This window comes from Saimiri boliviensis, chromosome 8, assembly GCF_048565385.1.
Source record: "Saimiri boliviensis isolate mSaiBol1 chromosome 8, mSaiBol1.pri, whole genome shotgun sequence".
Classification (NCBI taxonomy): domain Eukaryota; kingdom Metazoa; phylum Chordata; class Mammalia; order Primates; family Cebidae; genus Saimiri; species Saimiri boliviensis.
Window position 1 is genome coordinate 73,926,907 of NC_133456.1, and position 11,459 is coordinate 73,938,365.

An 11,459-nucleotide genomic window follows, 5' to 3' on the forward strand; every position below is an offset into this window, starting at 1 on the left:
GTTATCTTAGTTTTGACTTTGTATTATGGAAAATTTCCAGCATGCACAAAGAGAGAGGAATATAATGAAACAATAATATCAATATATGACAAATATTTATCATCTAATACCCTCATGTATTATTTTAAAGTAAGTCCTAGACATATTATTCCATCCAAAAATACCATAGTGCACCAATGTTTGCCTTGAGATGCAATACAATGCCTTTTTCTCCATTCTCCTCCCAATCCAACTCCTTTTTATATTGTCTCATCTTTTCTTCCTTTTCCCACCACCATAGCTTTAAAAAGAGAAAGTGTTTTAATAGGAGAAGAGGCAGGTGGGAAGTAGTAAGGGATAGAAGATCCAGAACAAATACCGGAATCCTTCCATTCATTCAACAAACATTTCAGACCTATCCTCTCTCAAAGTCTTGGGACACTCAATCATCACCAGTGTAGGCAGTTGTTCAAATAGGTGGTACTGGACAATGATGTTTTTGTTTAGCCAGAAAGGAAGAGTCCCTTAACACCTGCCATCTAGTGGTCACAGTGGTTAAGTAACATGCATGTTTTCTACTAGAATACAAAGTTCGTTGTATGGAACAAATAGGAAATTAAGGCCAAAGGGGTAAAGTGATTTAAGGTCATTAATAGCAGAGCTGGGCATAGAACCCAAACAAGCTGACTTTAAGACCTGTGTAGGCCAGGCGCAGTAGCTCGTGCTTGTAATCCCAGCACTTTGGGAGGCCAAGGCAAGTGGATCACTTGAGGTCAGGAGTTCAAGATCAGCCTAGCCAACAGGGTGAAACCCTACCTCAACTAAAAATACAAAAGAAAAATGAGTTGGGCATGGTAGCGGGCACCTGTAATCCCAGCTGCTTCGGGAGGCTGAGGCAGGAGAATCACTTGAACCCAGGAGGCAGAGGTTGCAGTGAGCCAAGGTCATGCCATTGCACTCCAGCCTGGGTGACAAGAGCAAAAGTCTGCCTAAAAAAACAAAAACAAGAACAAAAACAAAAAAAAACCTGTGTAAATTGTGATTGAAACGTCAAAATGTAATTCACATGATTTTTAAATTTGATTAAATCATCATCCTATTTTGTATTTATTTGTATTAAGTCATAGTATATTAGTGCCAAAGGAGAAAAAGCGCCAATGGTTGAATAAGGGGAAAAGATGGGACTGTAACATTAACATTGAATTATTGTCCATTAAAAGATCCCATTACCAACATTTCTATACTACTAATAATGCCTATGCTAACTCTGTCATATTCCTAAACAAAGGTTGAATAATTATTAAGAGAAATTGCCTCCAATTAGAGAAAACTAAATGCAATTATGCCACATCATTGACAGTGCATTTACAGAGCCTATGTTACCATCTGAAGTGTCTTGGATCTGTTACTTATTCCTGTCCAGCCAGTTAAAATTGAAGGTAGAGCTCTTAGGAGCTATACTTGGCTCTTCATTTCTGGGTAAATATAAGAAGTTTGCCAGGGGAATGGGAATACAGTGTTTCAAATGAATCCAGTAGTAGCCACACCAACATTCAGATGATCATCACAACCATGCAGCATCTATGTTACATTGCCTTGTCTCTCCAGGACTGGGATTTTCCTCATCCTTTTCACTTGTGAGAGGAGGATATAAAAGTGAATCTATCCTTACCTTATTTACATTTTGAGGCAGATTTTGGGAATGTGGAGAGGTGGTGAGCATTTTGAGACTCTTCCTCTGGTGCTAGTATTGAAATTCATTGCATGACATTTAATAGCTGCCTCTTTGGATCTAATGCTCCTTACCTGTAACAGCAAGACATTGACTAAGTGATTGCTTCTAACGTTCCTTTCAGTTCTGCCATTCTGTGAATTTTTTTGTGCTAAGGATAAATCTTCAGCCCAGCTGGTCCCTTCCACTTTTTCCTGGGTTGATTTCCTTCATCCCATAAATATTTATTGAATATCTCCATGCTCTTGAGGGTAAGGCCTGGGTTTTATTCAACTTTCCCCCATTACCTCGCACCACTAAGCAGGTGATTTCCAGTAGGGTTGAAGTTAGTTTCTATTTAAGATTCCAACTTTGTCTGGAGGAGCTCAAAGTTCTGACGAAGATTACAGGCATCATCAATTAATTACTTAATTAAAAACTGTATATCTGTAAAAATTTAAAGACAAAAGTTGGGGGGGATGGGTATGAAGGATGGCAGGAAATCTGGTTCCAGTCGTCCTTAAGCACAGGTATGTTCCAACAGGTAGTAAGAGTGCATAATAGTGCAAACAGTAATGGTTAACACTAATTGAATGCTTTCAATGAACCAGTGCTTTCCATGTATTATCTCAAGTAATACACACAATCATCCTATTTTCTACGTACTAGTATTATGTTTCACACTCAAAGGGGGCACAGAGATCCTCAGAAAAAATGGGATTAAATAAAAAAAAGAGAGGTGAAGTAACATGCCCAGGTAACACTGTTAGAACTGAGAGGCAACATTTGAAACCAGACAACGCAACCTCACAGACTGCAGTCCTAGCACTTCCCGAGGTAGACAAATAAGAAAAATCACATTAACAGTCATGATTTCTCCAAGAGGCCAGACGAATTTGAACAGTGATGAGTCCAAGCTACAAAAGCAGCAGAGGGAAGTGGCTGCCGAAGAGAAGGCTAAAGATGTTTGCAAAGAGATAATATGCACTGTTCCAGGCTAGATACCCAGGTGGAGAAGCAAACCGGCAGACTAAAAGCCGACAAGCACAATCTGGAGCGCGTCAGGATAATAGGAGACCGCGCAGAACAGGTAGGAAGTGACGTCACTGACTGAGCTTGGTGCTCAGCGGGACTGCCGGGCAGGTGGGATTCCGACCGGAAGTGGCGCACAGGAAGTTACGCAATTGAGGCGTTACCTGGTTGTGGCGGGTGACGCCACGGGCGGGGCGGAGCGTCTTGGGTCAGCTGGGAGCCTCCGTCCCCGACAGGTAAACCTGCCGGCCGCATCTGAACGGTGGCGGGGGTGGAAGCTGGGGTTGGCGGCCCAGGTCGCTCTGGGCTCTAAGTTCGGGTGGACAGAGGTTAGGTAATGGACAACATTAGCATTAGGTGGTGGCTGGAGAAAAGTCTCCTTGGCATGAGGCTGCTTGAGGGGCTGAGCATATGGGGAACTCTTGGGAACTTGGTCTTGGGGGCCCGAGGTCATCGAGGAAATACAGACAAGGTTGAGTCTTCTAGGAATCAGACATGGCTGGGGATCATGGGTTTCCGATCATTGGCGCTTATGTTGGAGAGACGGAGCCTGGGACACTGAGATGAGTTGACCTAGGGTTCACCTACCCCGACCTGTTCTGCTAATAGGGGACAGGAACCTCGACTTTTTGTCTGTTAACTCGTAGCACAGTGCCTTGCCACAAGTAGGCATTCTTTAGATGCTGTCGAATGAATGAATGAATGAACCAACCTGATTCTGGCTCCCCGGAAGATACTCTCCCAAATTTCAGTATACTAACCTCTGAATGTAGAAATGACTCCAGTTTAGTTTACTAACCAGTGGTTTATGAGGATGCTGGTGCAGGAGATACCCAGGACGTTGTTGGTTTTTGTTAGTTTTGTTTTTTATGATTATTGAAATTTAGAAATGTGTCTTAATATTCTTCTCCGGGTGGAGAAGATGAGTCATTTGCTTTGGCTTCTTTCAGGTTCCTTTACTTTTCTGGGAAGAACTTCTAGGGCAATGATACCAGGGTGGAGTCGGACCATTGTAAATACGCTGCTGTTGTAGCATTGACTGTTCTCAATGCTTTCTTTTCAGCAAAGTAAACTTACTTTCCTTTTTCTTTATGTTTTCTTCGTTATCTTATAAGTAAATGTACTAGTTACATTTGAGGTGTGAGAATTATAACTCACAATAGTTATAATTGAAAATATACCTTATATTTTCTATTATAAAAATGAAAATGGTAATTTATAAACATCCAGTCAGAGATTACACCTAGTGTTTATAAATAAGATTAACTCCTTCCAAACAGTTGTATTAATAGAGGGTCCCCAAAAGAAGATTAAGCTGTTTCTTTTGTTGGAAGTACTTGTTTAGGTATCTTAAATGTGGTAAATAATGGGCTGGGCACAGTGGCTCACGCCTGTAATCCCAGCACTTTGGGAGGCCAAGGCAGGCAGATCACTTGAGGTCAGGACTTAGAAACCAGCCTGGCTAACATGGTGAAACCCCATCTCTGCTAAAAATATAGAAAAAATTAGCTGGGTGGGGCACGAGCCTGTAATCCCAAATACTTGGGAAGCTGAGGCACGAGAATTGCTTGAACCCGGAAGGTGGAGGTTGCAGAAGCAGAGATTGCGCCACTGCACTCCAGTGTGGGCGAAAGAGTGAGATTGTCTCAAGAAATATAAATAAATAAATAAAATTTTAAAAATGAAAATTATTTTTTAAAATGTGATTAAAAAGTAGGCAGGGACCTAAAAAACAACTACTGTAACCAGATTGGTTTTGGTTGTCAAATGGAAAAAAAGTGCAGATGAGATCTCAGGCTGTGTAATGAAATCTTGGCGTGAATCACTAGTGAGGTGAAAGTGTGTGTGGGATAGATAATGAAATAACAGCTCTGGAGAGGTTTCAGAATCTTAGCATTAGATTAGGTATAGTGGGGTAGGAAACCCTGAATTTATGCCATACTGGTGTGTGTGTGTGTGTGTGTGTGTGTGTGTGTGTGTTTGTGTGTGTGTGTGTTTTAAAAAGATGACACTGGTAGGCATTTTTTAGATTTAAAATCTAAGATGTTCTTAAAATAGGTTGAAAACTCCAAAAAGTTGACATGTAAATATATTATTGCACTATTTAAATTTTAAGTTTACCTACCCTTAAACCTTGTTTTCCCAATATCTGGAAAGTGCCCAGAATCATGCCCATTTGTGTATATTCTTACTGTGGCGCCAACTTTAGAATATACATAAAAATAAGGTACAAAGTAATGTTTTCAGGTCCTCTAGATTTATGTTCATATTATCGTCTTACTTAAAAATTAAGTCACCAGGCATGGTGGTGCAAGCCTGTAATCTCAGCACTTCGGGAGGCAGAGGCAGGCAGATCACGAGGTCAGGAGTTGAAGATCAGCCTGACCACCACAGTGAAACCCTGTCTACTAAAAATACAGAATTAGCCGGGCATGGTGGCATGTACCTATAACCCTAGCTACTTGGGAGGCTGAGGCAGGAGAATCACTTGAACCTGGGAGGTGGAGATCGCAGTGAGCCCAAATCACCACTGCACTCCAGCCAGGGCGACAGTGCGAGACTGTCTCAAAAAAAAAAAAAAAAAAAAAAAAAAAATCCAGTCTAATTTTGCTACCTCAGTCTCCTGTTCAGTGTGATGTCAATCTGCTGTTGTGATGTCCACTAAATTTTGCACATCTAGATCTCTGTGTAGTATAACTTTCATTCATAATGAGTTGCTATCTAAATGGTGACTTAGGTCTGTACATTGACATTCTTGAGGTTTTCAGTTTTGCAGAACACTGATATCTATGGACTCTAAAATGGACTTCATTTAAAGAAACCACGGACCATTAACGGACAAAAACATGAGTCAATATGTATTGTGGCATTCAAATCCTAGCACTTTGGGAGAGGTAAGTAGTTGACTGTTTTATGTTTGGTGAGATGGTAGAACAATCTTAAATTTGCCTAGGAAACTATAGGATTGTGATTGAAAAGTACAGTTCTTAATCTGTTTATGTTTTAATCAAGACTTCCAAAGAGAGGTTTGTTTTGTATATATAAAGCAATTGTTCTTACTTTCCTGTAAAGTTGATCAGAAATTTAAGATTGGTAAGCTATAATTACATTGTTCCTGGAAGGTTACTGCTTTGCTTTCTTTTTTGGCAGGGAACCTTCTTTCAACACTTTACATCCTGGTAGAAATAATTTAAATCTGTGGATACCCAGTAGAAATAAAGCCTCAAATAGTCATTTAAATCCTCTTGCATTTAAGTTTGGCTATGTAATACTATATGTACCAAATCTACTGGTCAGTTTTATCTTGTGCCTCAAGTTTAAGCAAGAAAAAAGGCTTAAAAAGATTGTTTTTTTTTTTCCCTTTATCCTGCCTTATTTATGATATTTCTTTTTTTCTTTCTTCTTTAAAAAAATTTATTAGGTGGTTGATTTTCCAGGCATTTTATCTTTCTGTCTCAAGGGGATAAAGTTTCTTTTTTCCCATTTTACCTTTTTTTTTTTTTTTTTTTTTTTTTGAGACGGAGTTTCGCACTGTGCCCAGGCTGTAGTGCAGTGGCGCGATCTTGGCTCACTGCAGTCTCCACCTCCTGGGTTCAAGCAGTTCTCCTGCCTTAGCTTCCTGGGTAGCTGGAACTACAGGCATGCACCACCACACCCAGCTAATTTTTTAAATATTTTTAGTAGAGATAGGGTTTTACCATGTTGGCCAAGATGGTCTTGATCTCTTGACCTCATGATCTGCCAGCTTCAGCTTCCCAAAGTACTGGGATTACAGGCGTGAGCCACTGTGTCCGGCCCCATTTTACCTTTCTTAATTGATCAGTTTGTTCATTTTCAGAACATTAACTTCTAACTTTATGATACTATTTGGTACCTTTTAATCACTAAACATTAAACTTGTAGTTTTTTGCTGGTTTCCTTTATACACTGGCTTCTGGTTTAGAATTGGTTTAATTCTATAGCAGGCAGTACTTCTAGGAATTCATCTTTCAGATATATTTGGCCTTATACACAGAAATTTGTATTCAAAGATTTTTGTCACCATATTGTTTGAAATTAAAGAAAAAACAATAGCCTAACTACAAACTGCTAGAAATAGCCTAACTAGAACCTGCTGGAAATAACCTAACTGTGTTTCAACTGAGGTCTAGTTAAATGACTGCCTTTACACAAAGTGATACTTAGCAGCTCTTAGGATAAAGTAGTGCAGAGATGCAGATATGGAAAAATCTCTAATATACATTGTGAACTGAGGAAACAATAAAAAGAACTGTACATATAGTATGTTTTCATTTGTGCTTATATAAAGCATACATTTATATACATACATACAAAATTTCAAACCAGTGTGAGGAATTGTTGACAGATACCCCTGGGGAATGAGACTAGGGACCTAGAGTAGGAAGAAGAGACTCATATGTCACTTTTTTTCTGTATACTTTTTCTGGTAGGTTGATTTTTTTTACTATGAGCATGTTTGTATTTTCATAATACTAAGAAGCAAACAGCAAGGTTTTAGGATAACTTTGCAATTATCAGAGCCTTTCACTATTCCCTTATGACTTATTGTTCTTATAATACTTGCACTATTTAGAAGAAGTAGGGTTACCCAAATAAGTTTTTTCAGAGCTGCAATCTGTTACAATCTATTGTAATAGATTTTAAACCTTGACATTAGATTGCTACTATTAATAAGATCCTATGAATACTAAGTGCTTAGTCCAGCCAAATTCAGTATTCATTTACGGTATATCATGTGTTGCTGACCTGACCAGGTGATATAGTGGGTGTTACTTTGTTTGCAAGCTAAGTTAGTATTGCAGTGGCATAGTTCTGAACTTCTCAATATTACTGAATGAGATGAACTTTGTTTTATTTGAATTGCTATTTAGGAACTTTTAAAATAATTCTTACTATTATTTTACTTTGTTCTTGATGTTTAGAATTGGCTTAAGGTATTTTGAAGAATGGCTTGTTCTCTCTGTTAGTAAAATCAGTAAACCAGAAAAATAATTTTTATATATGGTAATCTCATTTTGTATTACTTCGAATTGGCTGATTATCTGCCTTGGGAATGCAGCAAAAAATTTGAGTGACTTTTACTTTGATAATCATTTCTGTCTTCCCATACTTCTATTGTAGGACATTTGGAATAGTAGTAATAGATTAGTAAAATGAATTATATGAAAAATGTAAAGATATAATAATCTTAATCCTTATTTTATTAATAGGGATTTTATTAGAAACTTGCTTCAGAATAGGCTGTGTAAGATACATACGTATATGATACCACTGATTGTGTGTCTTGTTAAAAATCATAATGAAGGCTGCCAACTAGGGATTGAGTCATGGTTAGTAAAATAGAAGAGACTATGATATGTCAGGCATTTTATATCATACTTAGCAGAGTATTTTGCATATAGTCATCTGTTAAATGATGATGCTTTGCTTCTTGATGTCCTTGGGATTAATCACTATCATCATGAAGGGGAAATCAGTGAGTGGGATGCCTAGAGTAAGACTCCTTATTCTTGCTAAGTGAATGGAGAGCAGTGAATTGAATCCAAGGCCAGATTGTTTTCCTAAATCAAGAGGTTAGAATATGGTAAAGGTGACATGGAAAGAAAGGAGATGACATTGAAAGTAAAAGTTATATGTAGAGAACACAGATTTGAGGAAAGATGCCTCTATACGTGTGTGTATAGATATATATAGTACATTATATCTACATTTATGTATATTACCTACATATGTTCCAGAAACATATATAGAGAGAATATATATATTCCAGGAATATATATATATCTATATCTGGTATATATATATACCAGATAGGAAGTTATCCAGTTAGTGCAATGAGAAAAAAAAAAAAATTTATTAAGGCCTTAGAGCTGGGCCTGTCATAGGCTAATTCATGATTTTTAGAGTAGCTTAAATAATTTTGGAAGTTTTAAGATTATTCACAGAATTGAAATGACAGGATGGCAGACCTAAGCCTAAGTGAAAAAATTAAAATCTAGCAACATAAACTATTATGTTAGTCCTATCTTTTGAGATTCTGTTTTGTATTGTTTTAGAGAGGGGAGTAAGAAGAGAGAACTCAAAAATTTATTGCTGTTCAATTTGAATTGAACTAGAACATTAGCCTTTCCTAGCATTCCAATTGTTTATGACCAAGATTAACAGATCCCATTAACCTATAAAACATTAATACACAAACACTGATTTAACTACCTTGCAGAATAGGAGAACTGTTTTTAGTCAATTTTGTGATCCTATAAAAGGGCGATTGTGATGATCTAGGTTGAGGGTAATGGGACTATTTAGAAGACTTTGGAAGGGTTGGAGAAACTCCATAGGAAGTGTACTTGTTCTCTGTTAAATGAAGCCAAATTTCATTCTAAATAAGAGAAAGTATAGAACTACTAATAGTTAGCAGTGAAGCAGACTGTTGAGAAGCAGTGAACTCCTGGGAATTAGGGTTGCTTAAGCAGAATTTGAACATCAGGAACATTGTAGAGGGGATTCTTCATTGTATGGGAGAGTGTACTAGATTATTCTGGAGGCCTCTTTCAAATCCTAAAAACTTTTTTATAGTGTAATGAAGTGATTCATTGTAGATGGGTTTATATCTATTATTCCTATATTTAAATACTGATAGCTAACAAATCCACTGGTCACTTATCTACCAACCTCAACTCACCCATAACCAGGGCATAAATTTTAGAATTACTTCAACTTCAGATTATAAGACACAAAATCAGCATGCTTTTCACAGGTCCTTACTCATTTTACTTTTATTTTAGACACAGTTCTGATAGGCTTAATTAGCTGATATCTAACTCCATGGGTTAATAGAAGTAACAGATTATGAATGGGCCAGGAGCTCCTATTAGAGGCAAAGAAAAAAACTCATAAAGTAGACCAGCTAATTTAAAATTGTAGCAACCTGAGTCCTTTTGATAAGATGAAAACAGCTGTGTATTAATGGATATTCAAAAATGATATCCCTGACTGAACAGAAATAATTTACATTTAGTATTTTCAGTTGAAGTAGTTAGGGAAGAATACTTGAATTTTAGAAAGATCACTTCAGTGTGTTTAGTAACAAAAGACAGACAGATATTTTGGCATTTGGAGAGGCTGCATTGTACAGTGGAAAGAACACAAACTCTAGAGTAATATAGACAGATTTGAATCTGGACTCCATTCTCTTAATTAAGTTTTATTATTCATTCATTTCAAGCCTCAATTTCCTCAGCTGTAAAAAGGAATTTACTGAAGGTTAGATAATGTATATAAAGGCTTGCCTGTATTAGGTCTAAGTAAATAACAGCTTTTGTTGTTACTATTTCATTATTACCGTAAAGCTTACTTTATCTTGATTTAAAAAAATCTGTGGCTGTTCAAATAGAGCAAGAACAAACTTATCTAATAGTTTTAGTGTAAGTTTAATATATATAATGCTAATAGTGGTGATGGCATGATTGAAAAAACTTTTTAAAAATTATACAAGTAATTCATATTCACTTTACAAAAATTAGGTTATAGAAAATATACCTAAGCAAAAAAGAGGAGTAGTTTATCACTGTAATATTTTAGTGCATGCTTCATTTTTAAACTGCTTTGACATTCTTACAGAGTGTCACTTCTGAGTAGTGACTGCTGAAATGGATTCTATATTACCACTGTTGGGGAATTTACATTAGTCACTGTGCTTTCTAATCATAACATGAAGTGAAAAATTGTGACATGGGACATCACTGATTAAAATAAAGTCCTGGTAAATTTTGTTGTATTGAAACCAGTTTTATAGAATGGTGGGGTATTGCCTTCTGTTCTGGAGCCAGAGAACCCAAGTTTGAATCCCGGCTCTGCTCTTTACCAGCTGGGTAACCACCTGAATTTCTTAATTTCTCTGTACTTTGGTCTCTTTATCTGTAAATTGGGGATAATAGTAGGATCTAATTCATGGGTATTTGTGAGGATATAAAGGAATTAATCTATATAATGTGTTTAGAGCAGTGCCCAGCACACATTAGCTGCTATGATTATGAATTTTTAGGCAGGTTTATACAAGCGTATAAGATAAACAGAATGAGCTACCAAATTAAGTCAACGAGATTAAAAACCTCTTCTAAGAAAGAGAAGAAAGGGGTGTGGGACAGAGGCTAGTGTCCCCTGAGGGACATAGGCCTCTGGTAATTATTTACTGAGCTGACATTTCAGATGGCTGTAACCCGTCTTTTGTTGCATCATGCACATGTTTACAATGTTTTTACTTTATGTTTTTCATTTGAACCTTGCAAAGGGGTCTGAATTTTTCCATTTGAAGGCATTGTTTCTTTTTCTCCCTGTTTAAATAGTTCAGTATTTTTGAACCATAATATTTCCACATCAGTGTCTTTCCCTACTCCACAAAGTCAACATCTTTTTATGCTGTGTCTTCCAACATGCATTTTGACTACGCTTTCAGAAATCAAAAGCTCTTTAAGACAATTTGATATCATGGCTAGAGATCCAAGAGATGCGAGAAATTATCATTAAATCCGTTTATCCAACTACAACTTCAGGGAGATTCTGTAAGAACTTTCAATTCTGTGGCAATTTTCAGTGAAGAGTATTAATCAAAGAGATAAGCCAATGAACATATTTAGCCATTCTGTATAGTGTACCTTTTCAAAAAAATTCCTTTTCCTTTTCTTTCCTTTTGATTTTCTCCTTTTGTTCTTATAGC

At 37.0% G+C, this 11,459-nt stretch overlaps 1 protein-coding gene across 8 annotated transcripts in view; it reads left to right on the forward strand.

Moving 5' to 3' along the window:
• The first annotated feature begins 2,881 nt into the window (after positions 1 to 2,881).
• The window catches only part of MAP3K13 (mitogen-activated protein kinase kinase kinase 13), a 184,917-nt gene continuing 176,339 nt past the window's right edge, over positions 2,882 to 11,459 (forward strand). For all 8 annotated transcript variants that reach the window (XM_074404652.1, XM_074404651.1, XM_074404662.1 and 5 more), the window contains exons 1-2: positions 2,882 to 2,958; positions 5,491 to 5,616. The gene's annotated coding sequence lies outside the window, so the exon portion shown is untranslated. The remainder of the gene's footprint in view (positions 2,959 to 5,490; positions 5,617 to 11,459) is intronic.